Here is a 21,071-nt window from a genome sequence, read left to right as displayed (position 1 = left end):
CTTTGTGTTAACTCAAGCAAGAATCTCCTAGTGTTCCTAACGTCATTATCAGACCTGACTTCCAGAAGAGACCCATCATTCCTGAGAAGATGTTGTACAAGGAGCTGCAGAAGTCACTTCCTGTAATTCTAGAGATGCAATGATTCCTAACAAACAGATAGATTTTTCTAAGGAAAAGGTGCTCTTCCCCATTTTTCCCCTAGAGCTATGATTGTGAACCTATGGCATGTTTTTATTTTTTATTTATTTATTTTGATTTGTCAATCGCTTACAAGATAATAGGTATAAGTATATATATATAGTTACACACGAAATGGGTACATATAAGAAAAATAAAAGAAACAATAGGAAAGGGACGATAGGCACATTGGTGTGCTTATGCACTTCCCCTACAGACCTCTTAGGAAAGGGGTGAGGTCAATAGTAGACAGTCTAAGGTTAAAGTTTTTGGGGTTTGGGGAAGAAACCACAGAGTCAGGTAGAGTATTCCAGACACTGACCATTCTGTTGCTGAAGTCGTATTTCCTGCAATCAAGTTTGGTGCAGTTAACCTTGAGTTTGTATCCATTGTGTGCTCTTGTGTTGTTATGGTTGAAGCTGAAGTATTCACTGACAGGTAAGTCATTGCAATGTATGATTTTATATACCATACTTAGATCAGACCGAAGACAGCATAATTCAAGGTTTTCTAGGTCTAGAATTCTCTAGTCTGGTGGCATAAGGTATTCTACAACGAGTAGAGGAGTGAAGAACTCTTCTTGTGAAATATTTTTGGACTTTCTCAACTGTGCTAATATCAGATATGCAATGTGGGTTCCGGACTGATGAGCTGTATTTGAATATTCATCTAGCAAATGTTTTGTATGCTCTAGTTAGTAGTGTGATATTACCAGAGAAAAAGCTACATAGGATTAGATTAACAACTCTTAATGCCTTTTTGGCTATGTAGTTACAGTGGGCTCTAGCACTTAGATCATTAGAGATGAGTATTCCAAGGTCCTTTACAGAGCTTGGATCATCAACAAGGTCTTGACTATTCACTTTGTATTTTATTTTCTGATTTTTTTTGCCAATATGTAAGACAGAGCATTTGTTTGTTGAGATTTGAAGTTGCCATTTGTTTGACCATTCTGATACATAGTCAAGATCTTTTTGAAGGGTAGCAGTATTGTCTGTGGTATTGAACAGCTTTACATCATCAGTGAAGAGAACGCAGTTGCTCTTAATATGGTCACAGAGGTCATTTATATAGCGTATGAAGAGAGTTGGTCCTAGAACACTGCCTTGAGGGACACCACTATTGACAGGTACAGAATTTGATAGGACACTCCCAATTTTGACCTTTTGTTGTCTGTTTGACAGGAATGCTTCTATCCAGTTATGCAGTTGTCCAGAGATACCATAAGATTTTAGTTTTAGGAGTAATTTGTCATGTACCACTGAATCAAAGGCTTTACAGAAGTCTATGTAGATTGCATCTATTGTTTTGCCCTGATCGAGTTGTGTAGTCCATATGTTTTTGCAGTGTAAGAGTTGCAGATTACAGGATAGTTTTTTCTGAAACCAAATTGTTTATTAGAGAGTAGGTTGTTTGTCTCTAAGTGAAGGATGATGGACTGGTTAATAATTGATTCCATGACTTTACAGGTGATGCATAAGGAGATTGGTCTGTAATTTTCAACTAGGCTGTGGTCTCCCTTTTTGAAGATGGGGATGACCATGGCTTGTTACCATAGGTTAGGCAAGGAGCTAGTCCTGAAAGATTTTTCAAAGATTATACTTAGAGGTTCTGCTATGACAGTGGATAGCTTTTTTAAGAAGTAGGCATATATTACATCTGGTCCAATAGATAGAGATGGTTTTAGATTGCGTAGTGCTTTTTCAACATTGTCTTCTGTAAAATCGATTTGTATTAGATCATTGTAGTTTTCTGTGGTTTGGCTAGGAAATACTGGGCATGATCCATTGCTATTTACAAATACTGAGCCAAAGAATGTGTTAAAGATGTTGGCTTTAATGGTGTCATCGTAACAGTCTTTACCATTAGGTCCTATCAGGGGTGGGATTGACCTTGAGTCTTTCAGTTTGTTGTTTACAAAATTGTAAAAACCGTGGGTGGAATTGGTGCGTAGAAGGTTTTCCTCTTGTTTAATGTGATAATTGGTGCATTCAGTCTTTATCTGGTGGCATAAATTTTTATATCGGTTTTTGAATTTGGCAATGTGACCAGATTTGTTTTTCCGCCAGAGTGAGCTCTATTTGGATTGAAATTTCCTTATTGTTATGGGTAATCTGTTTCTTTTGTTTTGTTTTGGGAGTTGTTATTGGTACATATAGTTTGATAACTCTTTTGACTTCAAGTAAAAATATGTTGTAATGGTCTTCAACAGTATTGCATCCAGTGAATAGAAATTGCCAATCAAGGGATGAGAGATCATTGTTTATAAGATCATGCCTTTTTTGAAATTATAATTGGGGATTACATCATTGTGATGATTTTTGTGTGGGCATATGTTGAGACAAAAGTCAATCATATTGTGGTCACTGTTGGAAAAGGGTTCTTTAGTTTGTATTCCGTAAATTCAAACTATTGCAGAAGATGAGATCAAGGCAGTTGTTAAGTCTAGTATTGTTGGTTACTAGTTGTTCCAGTCCCAGATTTGTAACAGCATTGTAGAAGGTTGCATGTATGGGTTCAGTTGTACATTCCTTTAGGGTCCAGTTAATATGAGGTAGATTGAAGTCACCAAGAAAGATAAAAGTGTGTGGGCAGGATGTTGCCCATGTTAGTAGTAAATTTAGCTTGTTTACATGTTTGATGTCATAATCAGGTGCTCTGTAACATAGTAAGAACCGAAATGTGATATTTAAGGATAGTTCACAGATGATGGTCTCAGGGATAGCAAGCTCCTGGGTAACTTGGATGTTTTTTAGATGTAAGGACTTTTTATAGAAGATAGCAACACCACCTCCTCTATGAATTTCACGATCTGATCAGTAAACATGATAGTCTCTTACTGTGGTAATGGAGTCAGTGAGAGATGCGTTGAGCCATGTTTCACAGACAAATATGATGTGGAATTTAGCCATATTTAGTAAGAGGAGAAATTCAGGTATTTTATTCACAAGGCTTCTTGCATTGAGTAGCGTGCATTTAAGGCCAGCAGTAGTTGGAATTGAGGTAGTTAGGGGCGTGCATGCCTAGTCTTGGGTGATGGTGGATTGGTTGAAGTAAGGTTGTGGTTGAAGGTTAAAGCTGAGTTGCAGGTTGTGTGACTTAGGTGGCACACAGAGCCATTTCCGCCAGCACATGAGCGGTCACCCAAAACAGATCTACTGCACATGTGCGCACACCTCCCACCAGCCATCTGATTGTCGGGTATCTGCCACGCGTGCGCACAGAGGTGCAAGGGGCGTGGGGAGCACACACCCATGCACAGGGGGCAGGAGGTCACATGCGCATTGCATCATGGGTGCAGGCATACATATTGCATGCATGCATGTGCACACTTTCAGCACATGACGACAAAAAGGTTAGCCATCACTGCCCTATAGCAATGAATTGTTTTCCTATATTCATAATTTTGTTTATAAAAATGCTCATCCTACCTTACCAAATGTTTCTTTTGCTACTTTATATCACATTATCAAAGTGGCAGGTAAAAGAAATCTTAAAAGGGAAGGGGAAGAGAAAAACACTCCATCAGAATTAGGGGTGGGCAACTATGGCAACTTTACAAATTGTGGACTTCAAATCCCAGAATTTCTGGGTGTGGCAGGCTTAAGAGTTCTGGGAGTTGAAGTCCAGAGGTCCAGAAATTGCCACAGTTGCTCACCCCTGATCTGAATGGATGTTTCCAACAGCTGTGGTTAGGCTGGAGATTGAATGAAAAGGGAAGATTTTCCTTCCAAATTCACTTCATTGAGAGATGTTATGGGGAGACTGAGAGGAAAGTGAGGAAATGAAGATGAGAGAGGAAAGAAAAAAAAAGGAACGTGATTCTTTGGAAACGAAAGCAGTTGAGCAAGAAAAGAAATAATTATGTAAACCATTCGGTATTAATAATTAAAATATTGGAGAATGCTAATGTGTTTCAAAGACATCATGCCAAGAAAATGTTTTCCAGAAAAGGCATTTATAATCAGCACAGATGGCTACTTCAGCAACAAGCTGCCTTTTGCTATTCTTTATTTGTGGGGAGATATGTAGTTATATATGTGTGTATGCATTAGGGTTTGATATAAGAAGCAGTATAATTTTATATTATGTAATTAGAAGAACAGTCCTCTGAATATACTACTTGAAAATCACTCAAAGCTGTTTTTTTTTAAAATTGAGGCCTCAGGCAGCAGCTGATTATCAAAGAACTTGTGACCTACGTTGGAATATGCTTATATCTTATATACTCTGATTTAAGACTAAGCAGATGTTTGACCATCTCAGAACAGCCTCAGGTATACTATTCATCTACAAACATATGGTGAAGACATTGGACTTGAACTGCATGAAACATTTTTAGGTTTAAATATTAATTTTTTTCCTCCCAAGGATCCCATAACAATTGTTCGTAGCATCTGTCACAATATATCTGGAGGGAAAAGGTATGTTTTATATAATATTTCAGTTAATGTCCCATTTTATTTTACTTACAAAAAGTTGTCTTTATGCTGTAATGGTGCAAAATGTTAATCCTAATTTTCTTCTGTTACCTTTGTTAACATGTCAGAGTGACTACTTAAAGATAATGCATTTGTAGAATTTATTTTATAAGCTGTGGTGATCACCACTAGCTTATATGGCTTTTCCAAAGGCTCAGAAAAATGGATGGATGATAAAGTTTTTAGGTTAGACAGAGTAGTTGATGTGGAAAGGCTGGAGATTGTTACTTGATCTCATATTCTAAGCTCAGTTTGGGGCTTTCCAAAGAGATTTACCTGGATTTGCAAGCAAAAAGGAACTAATTGCTATGATGCACTAAGGTTATTCTTATATTCTTAAAAGACTATAAAAATACTACACTGCAAGGGTCTCCTCAGAATCCTGAATATTATAAATTAAGAAGGATGATGGCAAGTGGGCAAAGAGTAAAAATATTTGGCATGTTATTATACCTTACGGTGACCAGGATGGGTCTCCAAAATTCTGAACAACCCTGAGATGGCCAACAACCCAGAGAGCACCAAGGAGTCCACAGCCATTGTTATCCCTGAGCTCATAAACCATAGTTTCAGTCCATAGTACTCATGGTTGGAAAAAACTGACCAAATTATGGTATGCTTTTAGACTGAGTGTGTGTGAGTGAGTGTGTGTGTGTGTGTGTGTGTGTGTGTGTGTGTGTGTGTGTGTGAGAGAGAGAGAGAGAGAGAGAGAGAGAGAGAGAGAGAGAGAGAGAATATTTTGCACATGGACAAAATATGGCTGGCCTTTTGCATATATGTAAGGTAGGTTTTCTCCCCATGGTCTCATTATCTGCAAACCTTAAAAAAAGCCATCTGAATTTTCTATTTTTTCTCCAAGGGCCCAAACCTATGAACATTATCCTATAGCCTCCCCGACCAGTTCTGGAGAACTGGTAGCGGAAATTTTGAGTAGTTCAGAGAACTGGCAAATACCACCTCTGACTGGAGATTTTGCAGTATCCTTCCCCTGCCACGCCCACCAAGCCATGCCCACAGAACCGGTAGTAAAAAAAAGTTATCACTGCAGCATGCCAATATATAAATACATAAACAATTCTGATTAAATCTTAATGGGCATGGATCCTACTTTGTATATTATACTTTTAATGGGAAGCAGTACTCAAATGTATAGTACTGTATAAACAATTAATATGTGCAAAGATGAACTTGGCAAAGATAATTTAGGGTGAAATCCAAAGGTACTTCTATTTCATATCAATAGACCATACAACCATTTAAAGCCCTATTAGTTGCAAAGACTTTACTCAAAGCAAGATGGAATCTCAGTTTCACTGTCAAAGTATACCGCATGGATCTTTATGATAAAAGAAGAGAAATATAACAACATGCATATATAAACTGTTGTTAAAGATTATTTTTAAAACTGTTAATTTGAAAAATAAAAGAACAAAAGATGAGACAAAAATAAGGACTTCAGATTAGAAGAAAGATTTAAGTTAAAAGATAGACAATTTAGATCAATTAAGGAAGATTAGAGAATCTTTTCCTTTCAAGGATTTTTTTTTTAATCTGGTCATCATCTTTCAAATATGAGTTTAGGCAAGTTGTTGAACATATTCACTTATTCTTATCTTATATCTTTATAGAATATATATTATAAAATGTATCAACACTTCTCAAATACTATTTCAGAAGAACAAAACCCACCATTTAGCAGTTTTATAGCTTTCCTTTTATCTAAACTAAGACATTTCAAGAATATATTGTATACTTATTTTTTAGCAACATCACATTCTTTACTAGCAAAATGTTAGGATTAGAATGCATTGTTAAACATACCAATATACCAACCTTTTTCTGAAAACATCAGCATGACTGGTATTGATATGCATTCTGTTACATGTTTATATTTGGATAACCAATTAAATTATGGTTTAATTTAGCCATTTAACCATAACTAATTTAAATGGATTTGAATCCCACAGAATGCTATCATTCCAGAGCTATCTTGAATCAACTTGGTTAAGATGCCAAAGAAGAGAGCTGCATCCCACTTTATCACAAAAGATCATCGTTATGAAGTAGACCCACTGTCAACAGTAAGGCAGCAATGAATTTGCAAGAAAGTTGAAAATGGAAGGTATATTTTGTTAGTCTTGCTTCCATGAGCAATCCTTAGTTCCCATCAGATGTATGAAACTGCAGTCATTTTGACTTGCTAACCAACAGGATAATAAAGGAAAGCTTGAAGAACTTTGGATGATGAAAGTGAGTGAGGTTCACACATTAAACCATGTCATGGTTTGCTTTAACATTACTTTAATAAATAAGTGATAGTGGTCTGGCCCAGTATCTGATTTTTTAAAATATAAACAATGCTGTGCTTCAATGGTTAGATGGTCTAGTAGACCAGGGGTGTCAAACTGGCATCCCACAGGCCAGATGTGTTATGCACAGGCCACGCCCCCCCAGTTCTGCATAAAGGAAAAACTGTCGCAATATGTCATGTGATGGCAACATGACGCAAGGAGTTTGACACCTGTGGTCTAGACATTGTTATTTGAACATAGATCTTTTTGACATTTATATTTTATTGGGTTCTACTAATCTAGTTGAAGTGTTAATTATATTGCTAATCCAAGTGTGATATGCCATACACTAAATAAATAAATAAGTGGCCTGGTTTGTAGATAATGCTAAATTGTAAGCTATGGTATACAGTCCACAATGACTGATTCACACATCAAAGTAAAACAAATAGAAGCAATCATTCTACCCTATAGTATTAGTGACATATCTACAGTTTCCTTGACCACAGGGCAAAAGGGATAGCCCCCCACTACCGTTTCGCAAAGAAAATTTTTGCATTTCCCAGTCTGGCCTACCTAGATTGAAAAAGATGAATTATCCAAGGAACTTGTTTCTTCATTGCAAGCAAGAAGTGAGTTGTTTCATTTGTGTTCATTACTAACTAAGTAGCAACTGGTATATTTTAAGATCATGTTTGGCTTCTCACGAATTGCAAGCTGTGATTCTGGCTACCACTTCGTAATACTATACATTTTTTATTTAAAAAATCCTAGTTACTAAATGTAACTATTCATGCTTAAAATTTCTGGAATAATTACATTCTTTGATTCTCCAATAATGCATATATTTATGAACATACCATCATTCTGTTTCTTATATCTAGCCATTAGCTTCAGTTTCATTTTAAATAACAGCAATGCACTAATACAAAGGGCCTATTTGAAAATCTCTCCAAAACCTTAGTGTCAATTGTTAAATTATTCAGTTTGATAATACTAACTTTAAGAATAAAATACTATGCAAAGTGTTTTCAAGCAACTCCCCCATTTTCCCTGGAGTTATTTTAAGTTTTGTTTATTCTAAGCTGGCGCTCATCCTGTGGCGATATGACCTCAACAAATGTTAAATAGAGCACCTTCATACCATCAAGTATAATAAGCCTGTATTTCTTAAATCTGTTTGGTGTTAATCTATTGTCTTCAGATACATTTTAGTCTAAACCAATGTCCTCCAACCTTTTGGGCACCAAGGACCAGTTCCACAGAGAGATTTTTCCATAACCAGAAGGGATGTGGTTTCATGCGCTACCTGCATCCTGCAGAAGGGGCTTCTCTTGTTTGCATACCTGTTTCTTGCATGTCGCAGCCTGGTTCTGATTCATGGACCGGGCATTGGGGACCTCTGGTCTAAACAACTTAATACTTATCAAAGTGTTAAGAAAGTGCACTAAAGTGTATATTCAACCTTAGCCTTCAAATCGTACATATTCATAAATTTTCTCTTGCAATGTGTGTGTGTATTTGTGTTTGTGTTGATACACATTCACACGTAAAAAACCAAACAAACATGCACATAATTATGTTCCTCTACCTCAGCTGGTGGTTCATACAAATATATTGAAGCTTTTTGTTCCAAGAGAGATTCAGGGCTGCAAGATAAATATGTGTAGAGTTAACAGTCACAGCTACAAATACTGAGATGTCGTTCCTAAAATATCTCTCTTTTTTAGCTTGTGCCAATGTCTATGTTACAATTTTGGTTCACTGAGATTTGTTCTTCTCCAACAGTGTGCCTACAGTGACTATCTGCCACCTGTTAGTCTGCATGAAAAACTGCTTTGAAAATACACAATAAGCAGATTGTTTGTTACAGTTGTGCTACAGACAACTGTATTAGTGTTCTCCACTCCGTACCCCCCGCATAAACAAAGCTGCAATGATCAGTTCCCCAGAGATTAGAACCACATCTCAGAAAGTTCTCTCACAACAATCATGCCCTTCCAAATCATAGTTTACCTGTTTGGCACCCTTCATAATTTCAGATGGTCAGAATCAAAGCAGAAACATTCTCTCTGATGCCAGCATGGAGATGTTGACATGAAAAGCAGAGGCATTTTCCTTTTAATTTCAGATATTTGTTTTCTCCCACAAGTTTCGAAAAATTCCCCTCCTTAGATGTAACCTGGTTGTGACCATTCTCAGATATCCACCTTCTGCTGTCTCTGTTCTCAGTTTCTCCCCACACAGCACATCTACAAGAGAATAGATTAGACCAGGCCTGGTTGGATTACTTGCAAACGCCAGTGTAGAGCCCCAACGGCACAGGGCTTGGCCTTGCCATAGTAAGTGAACTTTACTAAGCTATATTTGTAGGAACAGGTACAATTTGGCTATAATAGAAGAAAGGAGGCATCAAATGTTTGTTAAGCCTTGCCCTTAGCAGTTTTCTCAGAATTCAAGTGCTAAGAAGCTTATAATTCAACTGAAACACACACACACACACACACACACAGAGAGAGAGAGAGAGAGAGAGAGAGAGAGAGAGAGAGAGAGAGCTCCCTACATAATAAAAAGAACAAATGGTACTGCAAATTCTCTCTGCTGGTTCAAGAACATAAAGTGAAGGCTGGGTTACATGGTCAGCGTAATAGGAAGCCAGCAGAATAACTCCTGGGACCTTCATGTTACTCCTGTAATTTATCACATTACAGTTGCACCTCACCATTATGCCTGTTGTAATAAGATACAATTCTAACCATTAATTCATGTGGCAGCTACTATCATTATGTTAAAATAAATAGAAAAAGTTATTATAAAGGTCATACGAGGAGAAGACTTCAAGCAAGATCCTAATGACAAATTAGACTATTCTTCTAAAATGGAAGACCAGATAACAAGAGAAATATGAAGGCAATTTTAAACAAATCCTGGGCTTTGCTAATTTGATTGATATGAGGCAATGTAAACATTCTAATAAGAGGAATTATATATAGTATTTCATCCAAATAGGCATGAATGCTCCTCAAGATATCCGCCAATCTCATGACACTCATCCCAAAAGCTTACAACGTTTGTTTGTTTTAAAAAAGCAATTAAAACAATTAAAACAGTTTGGATCATAAATGTCTTAGGTCAAAACAGCCATTCCCTCTTATAAAAACATACATTTAGCTGGCAGTGTTTGCTTAACTCCCAGTGCCAACATCTAATCTTTAATAGCTAACAAGGATTGTACTTACTATGGCTAGATAACTAACAACAATAGGACAACAATATTTCTGTTTGGGGGCAATTGCTCTGGAAAATTGTTCTTATAGAACAGCTTATCATTAAAAAAAGATAGCAATGCTATAGAACAGATTTTTATTACATCGCCTGGTTTAAACTTATTTATTAAATACAACAAAGCAATGATTATTGTTTTATTTCCTGTTCCAGATTCTATATAATCCAATTGATTACATTTATGTGTGTTTTCCTTGTCCAATGTGAAATGACATTGAAGCTTCTGGAGCTATTATATTGCTTATTCATGGCTTAATATTAAACCTGAACCTGCAGTATAACTCATTTCTACTTTATTTTGTGCTATTCCCCAACCTGGAATCTTGGCTTAGTATTATATAAAAATGTAGCTGAACTGTACTATCAGATAAGGATTTAATGCAAAAATTGTGACATCAAGTTGTTGTTGACTCTTAACAGCCACATAGATAGATCCCCTCTCCAGCCTACTAGGCATATCTCTTCCACCCATCTTTTTCATGTTGTGTTGTACTGTTGTGTATCAAAAGTTGTGTTTTATGCGATATCTTTCAGGTTTAACCACTGCATTTCATTGCATTGCAAGGAAACACCTTCACTCCATCTGGTTACTATGTCCCCTGGCATGCATTCTACCTCTCTTGCTGAAATCTATATAAAGAAATTGCAATGGAAGGGAATGGCAAGCTCACTGCTTCCCACCCTCCCTTCCTTCCTTCCTTCCTTCCTTCCTTCCTTCCTTCCTTCCTTCCTTCCTTCCTTCCTTCCTTCCTTCCACAGTTGTAAAGAAATAGGAGAATCCATTAGCTGGAAGATGTGTTAAATGCAGTCTGGACAAAACACAAGGCTCTCCTATGTCACAGAGGACAAAAAGATGGAAGCCCAGAGAGAGATTACTTAAAATGGCTTAATTTCCTGCTGGCTGACTTATGGGAATCAAGCAGTTAAATACTGCAGTCCAGAAAGACCCCACAATTCTATAATTTATCTTATAGAATATAAAATATCTTGTACACTGTCTTCTGTTTGATAGCACTGAGTGTCTAGAATGGCCTTCTATTAATGTACTCTAAGTGTGTTAGAATTCAAGTCCATGGTGTTGTTCTTGGTATCTGCAAGACTAGCTATGTTGAATTTCAATATTTAACATTGCCAGAAGCTAAAAAGCAGGGGTGTCAAACTCACGTCGTCACTTGACATATCACGACTTTTCCCCCTTCACTAAACTGGGCATAGGCGTGGCCAGCGCATGAGACATCTGGCCCATGGCCTGCAAATTTGACAGCCCTGCTATAAAGTATTAGAATTCTGACAACTGTGCTTCAGCATAACCAGAAAATTAAACCAAGCTCAATTCCATTAAAACTTACCTCCATAATGATCACTGAAATCAAAATGATTTCGGTGTGGCCACTTTCTCTTGCATTTTGAGTGGCTTATTGTGTGCAAATATAGCATATGTAGGACACAGAACATAATGAACTTTCCATTGCCTTTCATATTTCAAGGTAAACGTTAAACCATTCATGGGAAGAAGTGTCCTTTCTTTTCTCCCATGCTTTTGCCTCAAGGTTAAAAAAATCCACCACTTGTCCCACAAAGATTATTATAAAAGTCCTTGCTCTGGAATGACTTCTAAATCCAACACTGTTCAGTTTGAAACACTGTCAGCTTCACTGATGAACGACCGTGCTTTAAATCCATAATGTATGATTCGCTTTTCATATTTAACATATTGTACAATCTCCACACCGACAACAGTAGACATGCTTTTATTTGCATTTTAATCATTTAATTGAAAGCACTTACCTATTCATGGAACCATTTAAAAATCAGACATATTTATGTTCTGGGATCCAGTATCAAAACAAAGGAAGGAAACCCTGATAAAACCCACTTGACTCAAATTACCTACCTATTCAACCTTTTCCAAGACTGGCATGCTTGCTAGCCGGCTGTGATAATAATTGCATCATATTAATTTGCAAGTAAATACAAACATGGAACTTAGGGCCCTTCTGCTACAGTCATGAAAATCCACATAGATATTCATTTCCTAAGTGCAAAAGGAAAAATGCAATTCTGCCAATGAATTAGAACCTTATTACAATCCCATTCATGTCAAAAGAGAAGCCTGTTTGAGTTCAGCTCGACTTAACTTTCAGAGATAGAAAGGCAGCCTTTAAAAATGACCTGTAGATGCCAAGGATAATACTGTGAACTTACTTCAGCATCTGGAAGGGGTTTGGTTGTTGTTTTTTAAACAGTAGTCATTTCTTATTGCACACCAAGCTTCTTTTCAAACAGAAATGTTTCAAAAGCTGCTTATGATACTGCCATGTTTACCACTGCCGACCGTATAATTCTTAGTAGTGTCCTATTCAAAGACTAACCAGATCTGACTTTGCTTAGCTTCCCAGGCCAGACATGGTCAGACAGCTGCTATCCCCTATTTCTGAAAGCAGAGGTTCTTTTTAGATCTTGAAATGACATGCAGAGCCCACAAAAATAGGCCTCAACATAAAGAAGGAAATAATGTTGAAAGCAGAGGAAGAGGGCAGAACTGAGTGAGCTGTCCTCACTCATTCTCCTCAAGTATTCATTAGCTGGTTAGTTGGTTTTTCCAAATAGACATCCTGATTCTTCCATATTCAGTTAGGGTCTTCTGTTGCAGAGAAAAGATGGGAGTGAAATAATTGTAGGAGCTGAAAAATGAACAAATAAAATCGGCTGTCTCTTTTGAAAACATTTGCTACAGGACTTGAGAGTACTGAGTTCAACTTGGGAATGTAAAACTAGTCCACAGAAAATAGCAAAAACAAAGACGTGGAGTTTGGAATTCAGAAAGACGATGCATCTGCTATTAATATAGTCATCTGTTCAGATAGTCTTTGATCAGAGACGGTGTCATGAATCTTGAAGTGTTCAGGATGTTGGACTCGATGACCTCTTTGATTCCCTCCAACTCTAAGATTCTATGATATACCATTCTAACAAATGGCAATGACAACACGCAAATGTGCTGTGTTAAATAAATACACAAATAGAGAAAACTGGTAATTGAATAAGAGTCAATTTGGTGTAGTGGGCTACAAACCAGGAGACTATGATTTCTAGTCCCGCTTGAGGTAAAAAGCCAGCTGGGTGACCTTGGGCCAGTCATTTTCATTCAACCCTAGGAAGGAGACAATGGCAAACCACTTCTGAGAAACCTCACTAAGAAACTGCAGGGATTTGCAGAATCAGTTATGATTGAAAGGAAGAAAAAATATTCTATGGCCTGGCTGACATATATTTAAAATTGATGAAATTGTGGATAACCGGAAGGGGAATTAAGAATTAATCTTTAATGGCACATCAAAATTAGAGAGTGGGCCATAATGACAAAACTGACCGCAAATATTCATACTACAAGTTTAACAAAATGCAAGCAGAACACTTCCTTTCCATCCGATACATTAAACAGCAAGGCAGGCATATTTGGAATATGGTTCTTAAGAGTAAAAGAAAGGTTAATTTAAATCATCCGATAAAAGAATTTAAATAAATATAAGCAGCAATCTCCAATATTTCAAGAAAAATTCAAATATTTAAGTGGTTACTAGCTAGGATCAAAGGAAACTGAATTCTTCATTTTAATTTTTTTTAAATGTTTGGGTTTTTTTCTATTTTCAGCACCTCATATTTCAATACTGATTCTATTTTTTTTGCTATCAGCTTGAATACACAGTGACCATATATCTGTAAGCAAGTTTCATATATCCATAGCTCTTTCATACTTTTAAATTAGCAATTTAAAATTTTAGTAATTTCTTAGTAATTTTAGTAATTTCTTTTTTATGTTATGATAGAAGCTCCAGGGAGGATAAAAGGTAAACTCCACATAGGAATCTAGATTTTGTACGAGCAAATATGTACTACCAAAACAACAACAACAAATATTAATGAAAGCCATTATCAAATGCACAAGGTCACTCGGTAACTAACGTAAGAAGTGAGTCTTGAAATCCAACAATCCAAACAATAAGGACCTGCCACTGCCAATGGAACATGTTTAACATGGGGGTTGGGGGGGTGTCTGACCTCGCCTGAGTTGGGGAGGGGGCGCTTTTCAATAAAAGCAGCTCGCATGCTGAATTTCTAGCTCATTGTTCAGGTCTCAGTTGCCAAGGCAACCGGAGCAGCTGCTAGATTGTAGGCTTTGGCTTGTGTTTCCTAGGTAGCTCGCCGCTGCCTGTGTGTCCAGTTCATGTGGCCTGCCAGCCATTCACCCTCCTGCTGCTGAGGGTGTCCTGCCAGACCATGCGAGATAATGTTTACTAACATCAGCCACATGGCTCCCATTTCACCATAGCTCTGCCCAAAATATGTCACTCATAGTCGATTGTCAGGCACCAGGCCAATCGGCTTCTACCACAGGGAAAGATCTGTCACAGGGGAGGAGGACTGCCTCTGACCTTTTGCCAAGCATCTCCTTTCCTATGAAAGGGAAATCAATGTGAGCTTTCACCGTCACCTTCTGCATAAACAACGTTGCGATTGGGGATGCATAATAAGGAATGCGGGGAGTCAGAGGCGCGCTCCTGTGCACATTTATACAGCAGACAGTCTGCTGTTTGAACTGGAGCTTATTGTCTAGAGGGTGCATGGGTGTTTCCTTTCTACCACAAAGGCTTCCACCAATGTCGCATTTTAATGCTACCGATAATGCTGACATGGCAGAAAGAAAATGAAGGTGTCAATGCTAAAATGCAGCTTCACTTATTTCAGCCTGGTTTTTTTTTCTTTTCTTTCTTTTGCACATTTATAGCAGCTACTTTCGAGAAGGAGAAGGAGAGGAGAAAAAGGAGAAGGGTTAGTGAATGTTGCAGTTTTAGCATGTTTTGCTTTCTTACCCCCACAATGGAAAAATTGCAGCAGGGGCACTCTGAAAGCAGATATCTTCACAAAGCTCTGAAGCAGCATCATAGGATCAAGCTAGTAAAACTCACAATCAGGATTTTTGTTTTTGTTTTGAAAAACCACTCAATAGCAACAGCAATAGTACTTAGATTTATATACTGCTTCGTAGTGCTTTATAGCCCTCTCTAAGTGGTTAACAGTCAGCCTATTGCCCCCCAAAATCTGGGTCCTCGTTATACCAAACTCGGAAGGATGGAAGGCAGAGTCAACCTTGAGGTGGTCAGGATTAAACTGCTAGCAGTCAGCAGAATTAGCCCGCAATATTGCACTCTAACCACTGAGCCAGCTCTTCCACAGCTCCTCCACTCCTCCAGTAGGACTTCAGATTCAAATTTTGGATAAACTAGAATGGCTCTATTAAAAGAAGCAGCTAGAGAATTTAAAAAGGAGAGGTGGGATTTCTGCTTGGAAATCAGAATTGTATTAAGTTGGTAACAGCTATGAGCCAATTCTCATAGTCAAAATAATCTCTTAATAATGAACCATCTAAAGCAGGGCTGTCAAACTCAAGCCCCATGGGCTAGATCCAGCCTGTGAGGTGCTTAGATCTGGCCTCCAGGGCCACCCTGGGAACAGTGAAGGACCGGGCCATGGTAACTCTGCCAGTGAAAATGGAGTTTGGGAGGGTGACATTTTATTTTCTTGGTGGCACTTTTGATTAGAATGCAGTATTACAGGCTAACTCTGCCCACTGCTAGGAGTTCGATCCTGATGGCTTAATGTTGATTCAGCCTTCCATTCTTCCTAAGTCAGTAAAATGAGGACTCAGATTGTTGTGGGCAATATGCTGAACTCTGTAAACCGCTTAGAAAGCACTATGAAGTGGTATGTAAGTCTAAGTGCTATTGCTATTGTATGATAAAGCTTTATTTAGTGGAGAAAAATATGATTGCACATCTCCAAAAATCTCAAAGAACACAAAGGCATCTGCAAAGGCCAAGGGAGAACAAATTGTAAAATATGCATCATCCCACAAGCTTCTTTTCTTTTCTTCAGTCATCATGATAATTTGCATACAATAATTTCAGAATCAGTTTCTAATTGAGAAAGGCTCCTTTTTTGAACTTTGGGAAATTCTTGCCATCAGCATTCATCAATCTTTCCCAACTAGGGAGCATTTCAAATTTGTAGACTTTCTTCCAAAATTTCCAGCCACCATAATCCTTGCTAAGAATACTGGGACTTATTCTTGACAAATCTGAAAGGAACCAGGTGATGAAAGACTCACATCCATAATACTGAGTTGGATTGACTAAGGGTCATATTGAAGATAAGGACAATTTTCTATGTTTCAGCCTCTCGAATACTGGAAGTGCATATTTTAGGAAATTCTGACAGTAAACTATAATTAAAAACATACAAATAAAACTAAAATAGTCCTACTGGCAATGGCAAAGCGTTAGGAAAAGAAGAAACAAACAGATATAAAGCAAGAGATTTGAGCTGCTTCTCTGTGCATAATTCACTGACAAGCTATCTTTCACTATTTGCATATCCTTTGGCTGGAATTTTAATTCTTGCAATATTTGCTGGTAGCTAATTCTGTCAGAAAATGGAGAATATAGATTAGTAAATAAGAATAGGGATGGGAAGATGGACTGTAGGAGAATGTTGATGTAATTTTGGATCATTTCCAGGTAGTAAAAATAAATATTTATAATCAAATATTATATACTAGATATATAATCTATTATATATATTAGATTATATATCTAATATATGTTTATTCAAATCTGCATTAATTAAGATTTGCTTCCAAGTAACTGCAACACACTAATGTTTTAGGTCTGCTTTTTTAAGAGAGAAAATGCAGTGCTAAACATAGTCATTCAAATAACAGATGGAGAAAAATCTAGAATCTATGTTTTTGGTTGCATTCTTGTCCCCAAATCTTTCCCTTTTCCAGTGGACAAAGTTGCTTTTGCTAAATGTAAGCTTATCTATTTTAACCAATGTCACCTTACTAAAACAGGAAGTTCATAAAACTTTTGGGTCTGAAACATGTAAACCTATAGCAAATGACTAACAACTTCACTGAAGGGAATAATTAATAATGAATGCTTGTGTGCACGATTCTTCAGTGGCCTTTCCTGTCCTCAGCTTCTCAGGGATGAGAAAAACCAGCTTGCCCTAAGAAATGTGTGTTTATGGAGAGAGGGAGGAGGGAATTTTGAAAATCAGCTTGCTTTTCCTCCATATGCATAAAGTTCTCTCTCCTAATTGTGCTCTGATCTCTTGCAAGCCTCCCAAGGCATCAATGAGAGTGTTATATGCAGTTGCAAGATCGTATATGAAGAAATATGTCTGGGCTTCACATTCCATCTGTCCATATAGTCAACCATACCATTTTAAGATGGAAAATAATGTTTCCTCATAGGATGGAAATATTGAAAACTAAGGCCTATTCAGTTAATCTGAGATAGTATTTTCTGTTTCTGAATGAATGAAAGAAAATAAAGTGCTGCAGAAGCAAGCAGAATATATACACAAAGAAGGGACTTTTATAAACGATACCTTGTTCTATTATCTGGCAGCTTAGGCTGGGTTGGAAATGTGATCTTTAAACTCCCCATCATTTTTAATCTATCTGCTCACTTTCTTTTTAAAAAAAGATATGTTCCAGAGCCAGCTACATGGAAATAGTTTTGAAAAATTACCACCTTGTTTTTTTCAAAACAGATATTAAGACAGCAGATTGGACAGAGCATGATTTTGCAGTTTTGAAAAAAAATCATTGGACTACTAGAAAAGCTCAGTAAAAAGATTTGGCACAGTTCATACCTCATATTAGAGTGGATTAGTAAGACCACTTATCCCCTCTGACTCTTACCTACAAGCAGTTGTGGCTAATGAGTTACTCATAGTTTTGTTAGCCAAGTTTAACATGATGTTGAGAGACAATTTCTGCACAGAATAATACAGAACGTACCATGTTTTGTTTTTACTACAATGGCAGATTCATTCTCTGGCTTCTTCTAAAAGAAGAAGCCCCCTGTTCATACATCACACAGAAAATTCACCTTACAGAATACAGAATAACAGAGTTGGAAAGCCTCTAGTCTCCACTTGAGTTTTAGTGCCATAACCACAGTCCGTGTGGCTTTAGACAAGCAGTCTAAAACTGATCTGCAGCTGTCTCCATTTCTGCCAACATCGAAAAACATGATGGGAACATGACTCTTCCTTCCAGGTGACTAATAAGGGAGTGCAAAGAACAATTTCAGTCCTGATCCTCTTCCATGAGTTGCCAGTTGTAGGAATAATTTAAACTTGGCTTCGGATCAGGACCTGGAAGATAATGAGACGGAAGTTCATACCCATAAAAATAGGAGTACCCATTGAGTGTTCAGAACCATAGTTCTTGAAAGAAAAACACCAGCTTGGGTGAATTTTCAGTAAACCAGAACAGAGTCTGAAATGAACTGACTCTCCTTTCCCAAATAATATTGTGAAATCAATCAGGCCTGAGGCTGATCCCAAGAAACCGAAAATATAAGAAACATAAGCTGTGGGACAATGTAATCAATTTTACTAATACAATAGAGCCACTTTGCACGCACCACATTGCCGCTATCAAATCCTCCGGATAGACAGCTAAGCCATATCTTTAGGCCCTTTCAGAAGGCCAAATAGAATAGATCTAGTGTAAGCCATCTTCTCCTAGGTCAATCTATCCACTACAAAGGCTGGTATACATTCATCTCTCACTAGAGATGCAACCAGTTCTTCTATGGAGCAAAGATTTTTTAACAGTAGTTTCTGTGTTGTTGTATTTACTTTGCAGAGAAATTTAGATGGCACATTAAAAGTTTGTTTGTTTGTTTTTAAAAGACTCGCGGGGTGGAGGAGATTTCTGATGAATTTTGGCAGGCAAGTGTTTGGAAGGAATTTACTGTGTTGCTGGTTTATTATGATTGGTAGCAATGTCATCCAGATGTTTAGACTGCATTTGGCATATTTGTCATTTATTTTCCAAGGACCTGGGATAAGCAAATATTATTGTTTGATGGTGTTAAAGATATTGTTTCAGGATGTAAGCTGTTCCAAGTAAAGCTTCTTTTTGCAATTGACTGCTAGTAATTTTGTCAATGCCAACAATGTGGAAGTGGTAATCCAGATGTTTTTGAATTGCACCCTAGGTACCATTAGTGTAGATTACAACAACAACAACCACAATCACAATAACAATTACCAACTAGTTAGCTGCTGCAAGATGACACAGGCTGATTACAAACAGCGGCTTGACAAAGTGGCAACAATGGTGCATTGGAATATTTGCAAGAAATACTCATTCCCTGCAAGAAAGAACTCCCTCCTTCCCCCCTCCCTCTTTTAGTTGTGTTGTTAATTATTTTTGAATATGTTTATTATGTTGCTCCATCTTCCTATCCTTATTTTCCATACTCAAGAAAGAAAATAAAACTAAATGATAGTGGTCATTTGGCTGCCTGGGAATTACACGAATATAAATCGAACACTCCTGGCTTTTTCGATAGACTTGCATTTAGGATTTTCATTTAGGATGGATATTTCTCTATTAGAATGAGATTATCTAAAAGCAAGAAAGTGTGATGGATTCAAAATAAAATACAATTCAGGTTCTAGAATAGTGAGACATACCCTCTTCTGTTCAAATAATGTAAAGTGAAGGAAAAATGATTATTTTGCAGTTATTTGTTCATGGCTCAGATAATACAGAATAACAGTATTTAAATCAACTCTACCCATATGAAAGTTCCATAACCCAGAAAATTAAGGATTACTACATGATCCAAACTGGCTTCAAGAAATCTTTGTATTTGCACACAAAAATGCCCAGAATATTATTTTTCTTCATTGCTTATGAGTGACTTCCTTAAGCATAGTAGTTGACATTCTTATTGGGTCTGTGAATGTATCTTACAACAATTCAAATTGTTGGATATTGTTTGTTTATGTGTGGAATTCCTAACAATTCCTAACCCATTGTGAATTTTTCTACTTCAAATTTACATAGCCCTTGTCCTACTCTCTTTTCTGAATCTGATAATAAATGTAATAAATTTATTGAATATAATACCTGTCATAACTATATAACCATAACTGACAATAACACTCATGTTTCATTTTAGTACAAAAATGCTTTCAGAGTTTATAAGTATGTAGTCAATATCTGGTAATATTATTCAGTTGAATCTCATTTGGAGACTGGTCCCCCCACCCCAAAAAAATAAAAAAAATCCTGGGTTTTATTTCTTGAAATGTCATTCCAGACAGAGGAAGAGAAATGGCTTCATTACTGTTGTGAGGAACAAGCAATCAGCATACTGCTTATCCAGTCTGGGAAGGTCACAGAGGCCACCTAAACAGCTACCTACATGGCTTGTTCCTTCTGGAAAAAGAAGAACCATTAGGACAACTAGATTAGGAGTACAAAAATCCAAATGGCACTAGATGGCAAAAATTAACACTTTCTGTACCTTTTTGCTGTCATCTCATTGTGATCTGGAATTCTGTAGCCCCGATTTGGTAAACTAAACAATGATCAATCTGCTGTAAATGATAATACGATGGAGCCTAGAGAACATTTATATATACTGGGCTCCTACTCAAAACACTATGAGACACTCTACTTGAGGGGCCATCTCATCCCACAAGGATTGGCCTGTCCTACCAGTGCCAGCAAAGGAGGTAGGCTTTGTATCTTGTTGGGCCGATTATTCTGGCTAGCGGGGTCCAGGAGAGGGCCCTGTCATACCAGTCGTCTGGAACATCTTGCTCCCTGATGTGAGGTTGGCCCAAAAATTCTGTCCTTTCATCAAGGCCTAAAAACCTGGCTCTGCCAGTCAACTTGTGTGCATTTAATGTGTGCATTTCTATGTGTATGTGTACATACCTGCACACACACACATTTAT

At 37.4% G+C, this 21,071-nt stretch overlaps 1 long non-coding RNA gene across 1 annotated transcript; it reads left to right on the top strand.

Annotated features, from left to right (window-relative positions):
• Positions 1-2,479: 2,479 nt before the first annotated feature.
• Positions 2,480-4,592, top strand: LOC148127832 (uncharacterized). The gene is made up of 3 exons (XR_015741133.1): positions 2,480-3,113; positions 4,340-4,455; positions 4,550-4,592. It is a non-coding gene; the product is annotated as an uncharacterized LOC148127832 (long non-coding RNA).
• The last annotated feature ends 16,479 nt before the right edge of the window (positions 4,593-21,071 follow it).

The sequence above is a fragment of the Pseudonaja textilis genome, chromosome 1, assembly GCF_049901715.1.
Source record: "Pseudonaja textilis isolate UNSWEBS1 chromosome 1, rPseTex1.2, whole genome shotgun sequence".
In the NCBI taxonomy this organism is placed as follows: Eukaryota; Metazoa; Chordata; class Lepidosauria; order Squamata; family Elapidae; genus Pseudonaja; species Pseudonaja textilis.
This window is presented reverse-complemented; position numbering and strand designations above follow the sequence as displayed.